At 45.7% G+C, this 14,865-nt stretch overlaps 1 protein-coding gene and 1 long non-coding RNA gene across 2 annotated transcripts in view; one reads left to right on the top strand and one right to left on the bottom strand.

Annotated features, from left to right (window-relative positions):
- FGF11 (fibroblast growth factor 11) overlaps positions 1 to 14,865 on the top strand; it is a 530,655-nt gene that overhangs the window by 451,916 nt on the left and 63,874 nt on the right. The gene's annotated exons all lie outside the window — the stretch shown is intronic.
- Positions 2,055 to 3,454, bottom strand: LOC144797602 (uncharacterized). The gene is made up of 5 exons (XR_013603427.1): positions 3,352 to 3,454; positions 2,959 to 3,100; positions 2,803 to 2,871; positions 2,565 to 2,695; positions 2,055 to 2,176 (listed from the first exon to the last, which is right to left on the bottom strand). It is a non-coding gene; the product is annotated as an uncharacterized LOC144797602 (long non-coding RNA).

The raw sequence follows: 14,865 nt of genomic DNA, 5'->3' as shown, positions 1-14,865 counted from the left end.
TGCCCAGAGTTGCCGAGTGGAACCCCTGATTAGAGTAAGCACCGAAGCGAGAATTATCGAGTCCGCTGACCAAGGTCCACGACCCTGCCGCGTCGGGAATTGAACCCTGGTCCCAGGCTGACTTCTGCTCTCAGGCCTGCCGCCTCTAACCAGTGAGCCAACCAGAGATGGTTTTCTTCTGCACTGCCTTGCCCTTTTTCGTTCCAGTGAATCCCACAAAGAGTTGATCGTCCACATGATGTTCCCTGGTACGATTGATGTAAAAGCATAGAGCTCTTTTTGGATCCAGCCGATGTAGTCTCTCCTCCTCATTTCAAAGGTGAGGTGGAGCAAACAACGCCAGTAAGGCGATACTTTGCCCGACGTGAAAGGAGTCACCACTTTCAGAAGATAGGAAGCTTGGGCTCTCAGAAACCAGCTTGTCCGGGAAGAAAGTTGTGTATGGCAGATTGACAGAGAGGCCTTGCAGCTCTTTCATCTGCCGCACTGAAGTTATGATGGTTAGGAACATTGTCTTGAGGGTAAGAAGCTGCAGTTCTAAGGGATTATGAAAAAGGAAGGGGAGAGCCAATTTAAGGTTCTACTGAGGAATGTTGAAAGGAGAGTGTGGAAACAAATTTTACAAACCCTTGAAAAAGCGCTTCACAATGGGTGATTTAAACGAAGAAGGCTGATCCAGCAACTGCAAGAAAAATGGAAGAGCTGGCAGATAACTTTTAACTGTGCCTAAAGCAAATCCTTGGTACGCTAAGGGCAACACAAACAGCAACACTTCAGAAAACCTAGCATGAAGTGGGTCAATCTACTGAGTAGTGCACCCAACCCATACTTGCCCCAATAACAGACGTATGCTGATTGGGATGCCTGGCTGCCAGAATGACATTTACAACCTCGGGGGGAAGCATAAAGTTAGTCAGCTGTCGCTGATCAATATCCCAGCATGGAGGTGAAGATCGTGCGGGCCCGGGTGCAGGACCCTGCCACGCTGCTGCAAGAGAAGACCCTCCTAAAGTAGCAGCCTGACCGGTGTACAGATGCTCATGCTCAGGAGTTCTGGATACCACACTCTCCGTGCCGATACCGGTGCCACTGGAATGACCTGGGCGCGGCCATTCCTGCTCTTCTTCAGAACTCGGGGCAGGAGTGGTATCAGCGGAAAATAGTACAAGAGTTCTGTGTGTAACTCTCAGCGGAACACGTCTGAGAGAGAGAGAGACACCTTGGAAACTTCATTGCGCAAAAGTGCGAACATTGTGCGTTCTCAGTGGTGGTTAAAAGATCGAGCCAAGAGTCTCCCCATTCACTGACAGGTCTAGCACCACCTCCAGATACATCCGCCATTCGTAATCCTCTAGTCACTGATGGTTGAGTTTGTCTGCCCTGGCATTTAGACATCCTGTCAGGTGGTGTACCACCAGGACAATCCCCTTCTCTTACAGCCATTTCCATAGGCACAGTGACTGTAGTCACAGCATCCATAAAGACACCCCTCCATGCTTGCACAACTAGGCTCTCAGTTGTGTGGTGCTGAGTCAATCGCTTTGGGTCACTTGGGGCAGGACAATGGCTCTGTGCTATCTGCCTGCTGACCGCAGGTCTGGAGCAGGGTTTCGCCCAAGCCCCAAGAAGAGTGTCAGTGAGAGCTTCATTGAACGGAAGCAGGGGCTTCATAGTAGTTTGCCGAGGCTAAGGCACCTCAGTGAGAATATTACTCTTTACCGCCATAGTGGGTAACTAAAGGTCAAGAACTTTGGCCACCCTTTGCATGACCATGGCAAAGGAAGCACTGTCTTCTGGTAGGATGTAAAACAAGTACGAAAGTAAAAAATCCCTAGCTAACCATTACATTTGGGAAAAAGGGCATACATTAAATCAAGAGAAGGTTCTCATAGCTCTTAAGTAACCACCATAACCACATGTATATTGAATCACATAAAAATATACACAGAGATGAAAAACAATTACAAAAAATGAGTATAAAAAATTGTACAATTTATTAGGGAAGTTATACAATCATAAAACAATCTATTTTATTTAAAAACTTTTCAGTGCCATCAAAAAACAGTTAAAAAATGGTGTCAATCAGTATAAGAAATATTTAAAAACATATATTTGTTACAAAAGTTGTCGACGCAGCGTTTCGGTAAAACGATAGGACCTTCATCAGGACAGGGTTCTAGTTCAGAAAAAACATACAATTAGACACAATAGCTATTTTTTTCTATTATAAATACATACTTCATAAATAACATATCATGATACTATATCGAAAAATACAGGGCACAACCACCATCTCTTAAATTTCATTAAACATGTGGTACTGGTACTTAAGGCAGAACGAAAAAGGGCCAGTGGGCATTGGCATTATATGAAACCCATAGTTGGGTCCATTGGGGGAGTCTAAGAATGTTTGAATGGACCACGTATTTTACATTTGATCAGACAACAACTGGCTTCTTAGGTACAGTTAGTTTCTTTTCTTATTTTAAAGATCAAGAGGACTCTGGGAGCAAATACAGTCTAAGTCAGGCCGAACAGTTTAGACTCTAACAGACTGTAATTACCTTGTGATGTCAATGTTGTGTAGATGGTCCCATATTACCACCACAACGGTCAGTCTTAAATCCAAATTCTTTCTTTTCTATGGATATTTAGCGCACTATTGTTTTTCATTAATAGTATGCTGCTACTGAGTCTAGATAAAAAGGAATGAAAATATATAAGTCATCTTTAATACAACTCTTGCCTTGATCATTTAGCTTCATCCCTTGGAGCCACTAAAAATAGTATTCATCTATTTACCTTGTCTATCAAGAATACTATTCCAGAGTCAAGGGAGCCACCGAGTTCGTGAAAGTGTAGATAGTTAACCTGGTGGAAATTACAAAGAACGGAAATTATAGCTCGTAATACTACATTTATATATTGTCACCAGTTTGGTTTTGATTAGTGGCATACCCTTTAATGTGGGAAGTAGGCCAATCGATGCAGCGCCTAGCTGGATGCACTTGATACTCGTGCCGTTTTTAGTGTGCCCCAATCAATTGGCGTGGCTTTCATATATGCCACCATGAGCCGGATTTTTCACTTTTATCGTGCTCTACACAGGAAAAGCAATAGACTGTATCAAAATATACTTCCATGAACTGCTCTATTGTTCATAACAAAATAAAGCCTCCTCTATTCTTGTTACAAAATTGGTTATCACTGTGCATAGCCATATTTTGTCGAAACCGGAGGTGTATACTCACGGTCTTGCATTGATTTTAAAGCTAACAATTACGTTCTGTCTTGGGCTTATGTTTCTAAAAAGCTATGGTATCTCAAATATTCCGCAGTCGATCGTCTTACTTTCAAAAATCAAGTCGGCCTCCCTGCTCCTCTTGTATCTCGCCGTATTCGGGATCGACTAACGAGCACTCGCTAGTGGCGTTTATATGTGCAAAAATATTCTTGCAGCTGTGTGTCATTTAGTCCTAAGCGATGTGTCATTTCCTGTGCGCCCGCTCGCTTAAGAACTACCAGAGTAGTTTTCAAAAAACTTTCGAGTATTGCCTAAACTAAGTGCCTCGTTATTGGAAGGAGGCTATCAAGTACATTGGTCTTATATGTAACGAGCACTGGCAGGAGGCCCAACACACAATAAATGACTTAACATGGTGTGGGTTGGAGTCAATCTATATTAATGCCAGAGGAGGAGACATGGACCTAAAACGTAAAAAAAGAGAACAATTCTTCATGTCTCGCTTCAATACTGTAAAAAAGGGATTGAATACAAAAGAAGATTGGGAAAGAATTCTGTAAATAGCACAACATGTTATCATTCATTCATTCATTACAGAGGGGTGCTTACAGCCAAGAGTGCACCCCCACCCTCTGCTGGTCATAACCCTCACGCAGTGCTTAATATGTACGGAATAAGTGCTGGGCCCAAAGGTTTGCTAAAAAGCCTGAAGTCTGCACTTTTGAATGTCAGGGTGCCAAATACCAGGGCTCTGTAGTCTTGATTCTACCTCATGCCTCTTCAATCCACCACCAGACATTTCCTGTCTCTGTAAATCACTCTTACATATGTTTTGGGTTCACAGATGTTATATGTGAAGCCAGTATGCCTATCAATTAGATTTTGGCACTGTAGTGTCAAAAGGGATGGCCCTCACCCTGCATATTCTGTGGGGTTCAAGGGAGACATGTCCACCGATTCTGATCCACCTATTGTCTGCTCCTGGTTGGCATTTCACACTCATTCATATCTATTCAAGACTAATTACTGTTTGGGAGTAGCTGGAGAGCCAATGGAAATTAGCCCACAAGAACACAAGAACAGAGAAAATGTAACTTTCTAAAAAGGTACTTTTCCTTAATATTTATTATAAATCTGACTTCAACATTGAGTTGTTTATTTATTTTTCTATCAATTAAGAGATAGATTATTAGTACTTTAATCTGTACTCGGGTTTCTATGTATGACAGTTAGGCCTGCCACAGTAAAGATTGATTTTGGGTATTAGTCACTGTAAGGAAATATTACCATTACATTTCTACATTCCTACTTTTAATACAGTGTACCATGCTTTACGGGTTTGTTTAACTATCAAAAGGATTTATTTTGACAGTTGAATTACAGTTTAGTACTGCTACAGGCAGGCTACAATGGTAGGTCTGAAGCTATGTTTGCACTGCCACTGTTGTGTGCTGCCAAGATAGCTGCTGAAGTCCATGAGTGGCATTCAACTTAAAAGCCCTGGGTATCATTTTGTACTATATACTAGGAACTTATAGTAAACTATGCCAATTAGTAGTATGCCAATTTGACCATTGTTAAAAGGACAGCGTAGACACTTTACTACTACTGAATAGTATAGGTAAATTGCACAGAGCTCTAAAGCCAGCACAAATATAGGATCCAGCAAAAGGCGCACAAAATGTGGACTTCCTACAAGGCACTTGTGTCCAAACATTTGATGTATCGAGAATCGATAATTTCAGATTAATGCAGCTCCTTCTCCGGGCTCAGACAGGGAACTGCAAAAAGAAAGGAAGTAGGAACCCAACTCCAATCAAAACAATTTTCAGAGAAGCAAAAGTGCACAGAGGTATCACTAACCTATATTCCAGCCTGATTAGCGCACCTGTACCTCCGGAACATGAATACTTAACAAAATGAGAACTAGAAATGGGCTAAGGGACCCCCCCTAGGAGAATGAGACATAATCTGGGAAACAGCCTCTAAATCATCCGTATGCACCTAATTTAAAGAAAATTCATGCACGTTGCCAGACTCTATTAGTGGGGCCGTGAGGCACGCAGGGGCTACTGGTCCTCATTTGCCTCTGATGTTCTGGGGTCGATCCTACCGTGGTGCTGGAAAGCTGGAAAAGTACTACCCCTTAAGCACTTGACCCTGAGCAACAACAATAATAAGCAGTCACTAGCTTCTCAGGGAGGTAGGAGGCATTGTGGCATTCAGTGCTTAATTTGTCAAATAATACATGCCAGGGAGGCCGCTGCAGCTTGCACCACCCATTGCCTGGTCATCGCTGCCAATGAAGGTACCAAAACAACTACTAACCATCTCTCTCGCCTGCAGGTGCGACAGCTCAGATTATTCCAGGTCCCCAAAGCTAAAGGAATAGCTGGGGAGGCAGGTATTAGTATTTTTTTTAATGTATATTGTATTCATAAACAATCATTGTTCTGCTCATCTTCAATTAGATGAGCAGCGCCACCATGTGGCAGAGTGTCATAAGTGTGGTGATGACAATTAAGTGCCGGTGTGGAGCACTGGAAACCACTGGCTCAAATTAACCACTGGTGGCAGTGCTCAAGCTCAGAACTCAACAATCACTCAGCTGCACCATAACGGATTGTTCAACACAGTGCTTTACTTTCATAAAGAGAAGTACTTTAATATATGCAGAAAACTCGATACTTCACAGAACAGAGTACACGTAGAAATGTTTCACTGGCACTAGGCAACTTCGCCTGGGGCCCTGGGTCCCCACTTGCTCTACCCTGCTCTCTCCTGCATAGGCTTGTTAGGTTCTCCCCAAATAATGCTTGCGTTCTCTCAGGTCATGTATCAAGGCCAACCCTTGTTTACTAGTTTGTGTGCTCAGTTTGCTCAGCAGTTCACAGGTTTGTTTTTCTTTCCACAGAGGAGTCCTTCTTTGGTGGGAAGTGATAACCCGAGCCCTCCTTTCTGGGATAAGACAGGCTGGCTGGAGGCTCTCCCACATTTTCACCATGGCCACAGCAGGTCACCTAGAATCTGTGAAGGGGTGCAGAACTCTGTCGTAGATGCTGGGCTCCGGCTGACGATTAGCCTGCATCTGGGCTTCCTGTGAGAAGGGGGTTTTGTGTCAGTGGGTCAGATGTCGCGGTCCTACTTAGTGCAGTTTCTTGGGCAGCACAACCCAACCAAGGCAATGCTCACTGATGCAGCAGCACAGTCCACCTGGGCACAGTCCATTGTTTCAGTGCCACAGTATGTTGATGTGAGGCCCACTTTGTTGAGGCCATTAGAAGTAATGGGGTAACCCAGTAACCCTCAGAACCTGGGTTATCAAACTGAACAAAAACAATGGTTCTGTTGGGAATCACACTTACATTGAAGACATATTGAATACACAGATGTAAAAATACATCCAGTGAGTGATAAATCAGGGAACACAACTGATACCAAAACAAAGACAAAAAACAAAAACTGACCACAATGGAAGATACAAATAACTCTTTTGTATTAGCCTTTTTGACGGATTGATTCAAAACGTATTTGAGAAGCTGTCCAAAACAAACGATACATAGACTGAATGTACATTGGGTGAGTGAGTCGTGACTGGTGGCTGAGTGCTCAAACATTAAACAGCAAAGATAATCATACATATAGACGACATATTTAAATCATAAGTGTCCACTGTCAATTAAAATGGTTTCAAACGGCTATATTATTTCTTTAGTTCGTTGAAACACCGTGTGGACGGACACATAGACAGAACGTCGACGTTTCGACACTAGACAGGATGCGCTAATTTATTTTTACATCTGTGTATTCAATACGTCTTCAATGCAAGTGTAATTTTCAACAGAACCATTGGTAGTGTTCACTTTGTTGAGGCAGCAGCATAGTCCGCTCTGGCAAACTTTGTTTATACAGTGGTGCAGTCTGCTAGGACACACCGCGTTGATGCAGCGTCAGAGTCCATTGGGACTGAGGTTCCTGACCGGAACCGCTGACCTGTAGAGACTGGGCTCAGGCTCCCTCGAGCATGCAGACAGCTCTCCTCAGCCTTCCTGTTCAGATGTACACACACACCACAGGGGTCAAACTGCTTCTGGATCTCCCTGGCAGTCACACCTCCTGCAGGGTTGGCATGGTCCTCTCCTCTCTCAGCAGGCAGTCAGGCTTCCAGGCACTTCAGGTCAGTTTACCGCGTCTTCTTTCCCATCAAGTCGCGAGGGGATGTCTCCTCACCTCTCAGAAGCTGTCAGCCAGGCAGTCATCAGCTCTGATTGCACAGCAGTCCTCTGGGTTCCCTGCCGAGCACCCCCTTCCTTGATCAAGCAGAGCTTGGAACTGAACCAAGGGGCATATTATCAAGAACAGCGTTAAAAAGTATCCCCGGTTTAGGGGCAGAAAACTGCAGCTAAAGCGGAGATAATGGGCTTGATAATATGCCCTTGAGAATTCCAATAGAAGCCCATGTCCTGGTGTGAACCTGGGCATCTATTGGAATTCTCCAAGGCATATTATCAAGCCCATTATCGCCGCAATAGTGGCAGTTTTCTGCCGCTAAACAGGCGATCATTTTAATGCCCTTCTTGATAATATGCCCCTTAGTCGGTCCGTGATCTCTCACTTGTACACATTGAAAGCAGACAGGTGCTGTGGATTCTCTGTCTGCACTTCCATAGCCTGTTTGAGGTGCTTCGTCTGTCAATTCTGCTTACAAGGGTGATCTCCAGACACAGCCTTTGTGCAGACTGATGCATGTCAAAGCAGGGCAGCTTCCAGCCTAGAGTACCCTCAACAGAGGCACAAAGAGGTGTCAGCTGCACCTGTCATCAGCCACACTGAAAAAAAAAATGATACTTGTATAGCGCACTACTCACCCGCAAGGGTCTCAAGGCGCTTATACGAATACCACTTTGGAACCCAGCCTGGCTTTCCCTGTGAGGTGTCCACTCCTGGGCACCCCCAAGGTGGAGGCCAGGCATCCTTAGCATTGTGGGGGCCGTTGTGGAGATTAAGCAAGCTATTGCCCAGAGTTGCAGAGTGGGACTCCATGATTGGAATAGGCACGAGGCGAGAATTATCAGGTCCGTGGAATTTTGAGCCCAAGACCCGTCGAGGCGGGGAATTGAACCCTGGTCCCGGGCTAGACCTCTGCATCAGGGTCTGCCGCTCTAACCATTGAGCCACACTTCTCCACTGAAGAGTGATCAGTGGAAAGAAAAAAGGCTGGCCTCACCAAATGGTGAGTTTCACCGTGCACAACGGAGTCTGCAGCCCCACCCTTCACCACCACCCTGTAGCATAATGTTCTACCAAGTCTTGGGCTTCTTGGCTCTGAAATGACAGATGGTTATTGTTACCCTACTTTAATGGTATTCATTTTATTGACCTCAGAAAGATGGAAGGCTGAGTAGGCCCACACTAGGATTCAAACCCATGACCATGCGGTCAAACACAGCTGCTTGGAGTGGATGCATTAGTCCACTGCGCCACAGACCATCATGTACCAAATGGTAGTGCTGATGATTTCTAGTCACCTAGTCGTCTCAGCAAAAGGACCTGATCACATCTCTAAAGGAGCCCTGTCTCCTCTTACTCTCTCTCCAGTGTCTAGGTCTCCTCCATTTCGCTTCTGGAATGCCAGCAATACACTTTCACTCTGTGGGAAAGCAATCTCACCTCCATCTTGTGCACAGGAACAGGACATGGACTTTCAAAATGGAACCCACAGGCCTGCTTTGCTCTGATTCACTCATACCCACATAATGCATGTACAAGACAGGCCACATACACATACATGACACAATCCTGGGATGTTAGTGCTAGGATCTGAGTTAGTGCATAAAACTGAAACTGTACATGAATAGGTCTGCAGACCTCCACTCCAGTGACACAGAAAGAAAATGTCTGATCCCAGTCGCTAACTCACAAAACACGGAACACTGCCACTATCTCTCTACATGCTAAACCCACGGCAAGGACCATCAAAGAAATGAGGGTATGTTTAGCGGGGCCCTCCATGTCACAGGACAGGTCCAGACCCCACTCGTGTCAAGGGACACCTAGGCTTCAAGCACGAACTAGATTAGTGTGAGGCTGGGACCAAAATCAAATACTAGGATACAACATGCTCGCAGTCGGACACTCAAGGAATGCCTTACCGGGCCCATTCTGTCTCAACACAATACTGACTGAATGATTAGAGTACTGTAAGGATAGTGTCTGAGTGAATCTATAAGTGCTTGAGTTTTAGCACAGTGAATGGATTAGTACATACTGGTGAATGGGTCACTACAGCAGTGCAAGGGCAGTGGCAGAGTGTTTGAGGAAAGTTTAAGGATTCATGCTGGGGAATTGAACGTGTGAAAGACAAGTGTGCAGGTGAATAGAAGACTGCATGCATAGTGCATAGAGGTTTGAAGCAGTCCACGTCCTAAAGCCTACTTCGCTGCATCAGTACTGGGTACTGATTGAATGTTTAGAGTACTGTAAGGAGAGTGTCTGAGTGAATCTATAAGTGCTTGAGTTTTAGCACAGTGAATGGATTAGTACACACTGCTGAATGGGTCACTACAACAGTGCAAGAGCAGTGACAGAGTATTTAGTGGAAGTGTAAGGATACAGACTGGGGAATTGAACGTGTGAAAGACAAGTGAGCAGATGTATACAAGACTGCATGGATAGTGCATAGGAGTTTGAAGCAGTCCATCTGCTAAGGCCTGGCTCCCTGCAGGAGTACTTGGGTACTGACTGAATGATTACCGTTCTGTAAGGAGAGTGCCTGACTACATTTATAAGTGCTTGAGTTTTAGTGCAGTATCTCACACCGGTGAAACTAAAACCTATCTTGGGCTGAGCAGATGTCTGCTGTAAAGGTCGTGGATGAAGAGGCACACCATACCACCAGACATGTCAACAAACCCAATCAAGTGCAAGACTCCTGATTTTTAAAGCCCAAAATGGCTTTAATTTAGCATTCTCCCACCTGATATTGTCCCCACCTAAATACAAGTCAACAATGAAAATAAATCCCCATAATATTTATTTGAAATATTCCTCTTTCTGTTTCCAAAAGTTAGCCTGTATGTACCATAGGTGTTGGAAATGCCCTAGAATACATACATTTTGGAATCAAACAACATAAACAATATCAGGAATTATACAGTCACGGTTAGCGATTGATCCATTGGTCGTGACCTGGGCTACTGGAAATATTTGATTTTGCTGCTGTGGCATTTTCTTCATGATTATGGATTTGCAGCATTTGGTACATAATCCATCATCTGCTGCAAACTCTGCAAATGTTAACCCCAAAAATATTTTTAAAACGCAGTAATACTTTTTGCCAAACGGAGGAAGACCCTTTGCAAACATTGACTGGCTACCTTTCGACTGCTTATTGCTCTATTTGGGTGTTATACTGGTACTAACGAGGGAAAAACTATGCCCAGGCAGTGTGAACAAGGGTAAAAGCGTCAAAATAATGACGTAAGGGTATTGCAACATGTGCTGCATTATGCCGCATAATTTGCCTTTAATTTCTGCATAATTTAGTCAACCCTGCCGCATACTTTATTCTACCCCTGCCACACGGCCCCACTCCCCTTTAAAAAATATAGACAAAGGCCCAGCCCCGGGGGACGGATCCCCTCATGTTTTATTTTAATTTTGTGAAGCCCCGGGCTATGTGGTCCCCGGGGCCCAAATATGTCAAAGGAAAGGGAGCACACAGCCCCCTTTCCTAAAATAACCTGAAAAAAAAGGAAGGCGGCAACTAGTCGGAGGCCCCCGCCCTTTCTCAACTAGTCTGCAAATGAACCTCCTGGTGCGCTCTTGGTTGCCCACTTGTTACCTTCAGTAATCCCCACACAGTGGGATTGCTGAGAGTTGGTCGGAGGCCACTCCCCTTTTTCTACCACTCTGCAAACGCGCCTCCTGGCGCACTGCTGTTGGGGCAATAAGATCCCCTTGCGTCCTGAGTGCCTCACTCAGGACGCAAGGGGGCGCCAAGAGGCACGTTTGCAGAGTGGTGGATAAAGGGGGCATGGCCAATGACCACCTCTCAGCAATCCAGCTGTGTGGGGCTTACTGGAGGTAACAGGAGGGCTAGTTGTCCCCTAAGGAGCCACTGCAGTGAAGGAGACTTCATCCCCCAACCAAGAGCGTGCCAGGAGGCGCTTTTGCAGAGTGGTGGACAAAGGGGCTGTGGCCTGGTATCAGAACTCAGCAATGCTGCTGTGTGGGACTTACTGGAGGTAATAGGAGGGGTAGTTGGTCCCCAAGCGCATCCTTGGGGCCAACTACCCCTCCTGTTACCTCCAGTAAGTCCCACACAGTTGGATTGCTAAGAAGTTTTCGGAGGTCACGCCCCCCCTTTCTCCACCACTCTGCAAACGCGTGTCCTGGAGCATTGCTGGTTGGGGGATGAAGTCCACTTTACTCCTGAGGGACCGTGGTGTCGTGTTTGCTTTCTTGCGGCATGCAGTAATTACTCAGGACACTGGTGAAGTTACAAAGGTACTTCTTTTATTTGTCTTGTTGAGCAGTTCGTCTGGGCACGTCCGTCCGTGTCGTCTTCCTACTGTCCACTACCTTTTCCTGTCCGGAGACAGGAAGTGGTGTCCGGTGACCTGGTCACCACCCTGTGACCCACAGGGTCCTAGTGTCCACTGTCCATAGTCTGTCATGGTCATCACATCTCCCCCTTTGTTACAACAAATGCAAGTACTTTCCCCATGCACACATCTTGGCGATATTGTCCACACAGAGTAAGAGGGAGGGAGATAGAGAGAGAGAGAGAGAGAGAGAGAGAGAGAGAGAGAGAGAGAGAGAGAGAGAGAGAGAGAGAGAGTCTCTATATTTCCTCTATCAGTCTCTTTGTCTTTTTGCACTCCCTTCTTGATCTTTGTTCTCCGCTCTGTTCTGGCCCTCCATCTTCTTCTTTGTATGTTGTCACCTCTCCGTTTGTTACTTGCTCTCTTTCCTCCACTTCCGGGGTTGTTATCGCTCTTTCTCCTTCTTCCGTTTTGAACTCCTTGAAGTGGGAGCTGTTTCTTGTTATCTTCCGACGGTCTGAGACCGCCGTCACCATTGAACCATTCACTCCAGTCACTACCAGCGGATCTTTTGAAAAAGGGCTGTCTGATTTTCTTTGCTGGTTTTGCTTCACTATCACTAGGTCTCCTTCTTTTAATTGGTGTTCAGCTGCATGTCTCTTTTTGTCAGCATATTCTTTCATTTTCTTTTTCTCCTTGTCGTCCTTTTCTGCGATCTCCTGTCTGTTGGTGTCTGCCATGGCTTCTCTCTGTGGGAGCCTTGTTTTGCTTTTTCTTCCCAACACCAATTCTGCTGGACATTTGCCCGTGGTGCTGTGAGGGGTGTTCCTATAGTCTCGTAGTACTTGGCACAGCGCCTGTCCAATCGAGATCTGTGTCAGTTTTGCTCGCTGGATTGCTTTTTTGATGGTCCCCATGAATCGTTCTGCCATCCCATTTGCTTGTGGCCACAGTGGAGTTATTTTCCTGTGCTTGATCCCCAAGTAGTCCATGAATCTACGGAATTCTTCACCTGAGAATGGGGGACCATTGTCAGTTTTCAGTGTTTCTGGCGAGCCCCACGCAGCAAATATGTCATCCAGCACTGGTAAAGTGGCATTTGCCGATGTCGATGACACTTCCCTCACTACCGGGAATCTTGAAAATTCATCAATGACTACCAGCAGGTACCTTCCAGTCTCCAGTGGTCCATAGAAGTCTGCCGCTAGTTCAGTCCAGACAGCTACTGGTAGTTCTGACATCCTGAGCGGTGTGGGTTTACTGGAGGATCCAGTGACTTGACATGTGTGGCATTGTGACACTTCTTCCTCCACCATGCTGTCCAGTCCTGGGAACCACACTCTTTCTCTCAACATCTTCTTTGTCGCTACTATTCCTCTGTGTGATTCATGTGCTATCTTGATTGTTCTCTTCCTTAGTCGATGTGGTATTACAATCCTTGAACCTCTCATCAGGACTCCATTCTCGGTTTCCGACAGTTCTTCGCCTATCTTTTTGAACGCCAACAGTTCTTCTTTGTCAACCCCATCTTCTGTGACGGTATTGCTGTTGATGTGTCTCCATCTCTGTAGCCTCACTATCGTTCCTATTGTCTTCATTGTCGGGTCCCTTTTTGTCTCTCGCTCCAGTTCCTCGCTTGTTATTGACGCTGGAGTGTTTTGTTTCACGATGAAGTTCAGGTATTCCTCCGCCATTGTGGTACCACCATTTCGATACGGGAGCGGGTGTCGCGACATGTAGTCGGCTGGGTTTTGGTCTTTGCCTGGCTTGTGTATTATTTTGAAGTCCTAGTCCATCAGTCTTATTCCCCACCTCTCTATTCTTGGTGGTATTTTCGCTTTTGGGTTGCCATAGATAGTCACTAGCGCTTGATGGTCTGTCACTATCGTGAATCGTTTCCCATAGACGAACATGTGGTAGTGCTCACATGCCCATACTACCGCCAGGCTCTCCTTCTCTGGTTGAGAGTATGCTCTCTCAACATCGGACAGGCTTTTGCTTCCGTACGCTACTACTTGTCTAGGCGAATCCTTCCCAGGTTGGTGTTGTGCCAGAATTGCGCCCAGGCCTACCGGGCTGGCGTCTACTGTTAGTTCTGTGCATAGATTCCGGTCGAAGTATGCTAAATGGTCCACTGCCGTCACTGACGCTCTTATTTCTTCAAACGCTTTTGTGCATTCTGCTGTCCATTTGAATGGGTGTCCTTGTTTTGTCAGTTCTCTCAATGGTGTGCTCACCGTTGCGAAATCTTTTATGTACCTCGCGCAGTAACTGGCGAGGCCAAGGAATGAGCGCACGTCGGCAACGTCCTTTGGTTCACTCGTCTGCTCGAGCGTGTCTATCTTGCTCCGGTCTGGCCTCATCCCTTTTCTTGAGAATATGTGCCCGAAGAACACTAGTTCTTCTCTTCCCAGCTCACATTTCTTCTCATTTACTGTCAGGCCCACCTCTACTAGCCGTGAGCAGACTTCTCTCAGTGCCGTGTCATGTTCTCCATCTGACTTCCCAAAGACCAGAATGTCATCGCTGTAGTTTAGACTGTTTGTTATCGGTCTTATTATCTGCCGGATCGTTTCTTGGAATATTTCTGCTGCTGACGATATTCCAAAGCTCAGCCTTTTGTAGCGAAACAGTCCGAGGTGCGTTGAGAATGTAGTTATGTATCTGGATTGTTCATCCAGCTCCAGTTGATGATATCCTTTGCACAGGTCGAGTTTGGAAAAATTTTTCATCCCTGTCAGACAGCTTATCATGTCGTCCAGATGTGGCCCTGGGTGCCTTTCTCTTTCGATGGCTGTGTTTGGGACTCTCATGTCCACACAGATTCTTATCTGCTTACTGTCTTTCTTCGGTACAGCCACTATTGGGGACACCCATGGCGTTGGTCCTTCTGCGGGCTCAATGATGTCCTGTGCCAGTAAGGCCTTGATTTCCTCCTCCACTTGAGGTTGTAGGTGAATTGGTACCCTTCGGTGGTTCTGTGCAACTGGCCTGACAGCTTCATTTATGTGTAATGTTATCTGTTTTCCTTTTAACTTCCCTAGTCCTTCCGTTAGTTTCGGGAATTCCTGTAGT

Source organism: Lissotriton helveticus, chromosome 12 (genome assembly GCF_964261635.1).
Source record: "Lissotriton helveticus chromosome 12, aLisHel1.1, whole genome shotgun sequence".
NCBI classification, from domain to species: domain Eukaryota; kingdom Metazoa; phylum Chordata; class Amphibia; order Caudata; family Salamandridae; genus Lissotriton; species Lissotriton helveticus.
This window is presented reverse-complemented; position numbering and strand designations above follow the sequence as displayed.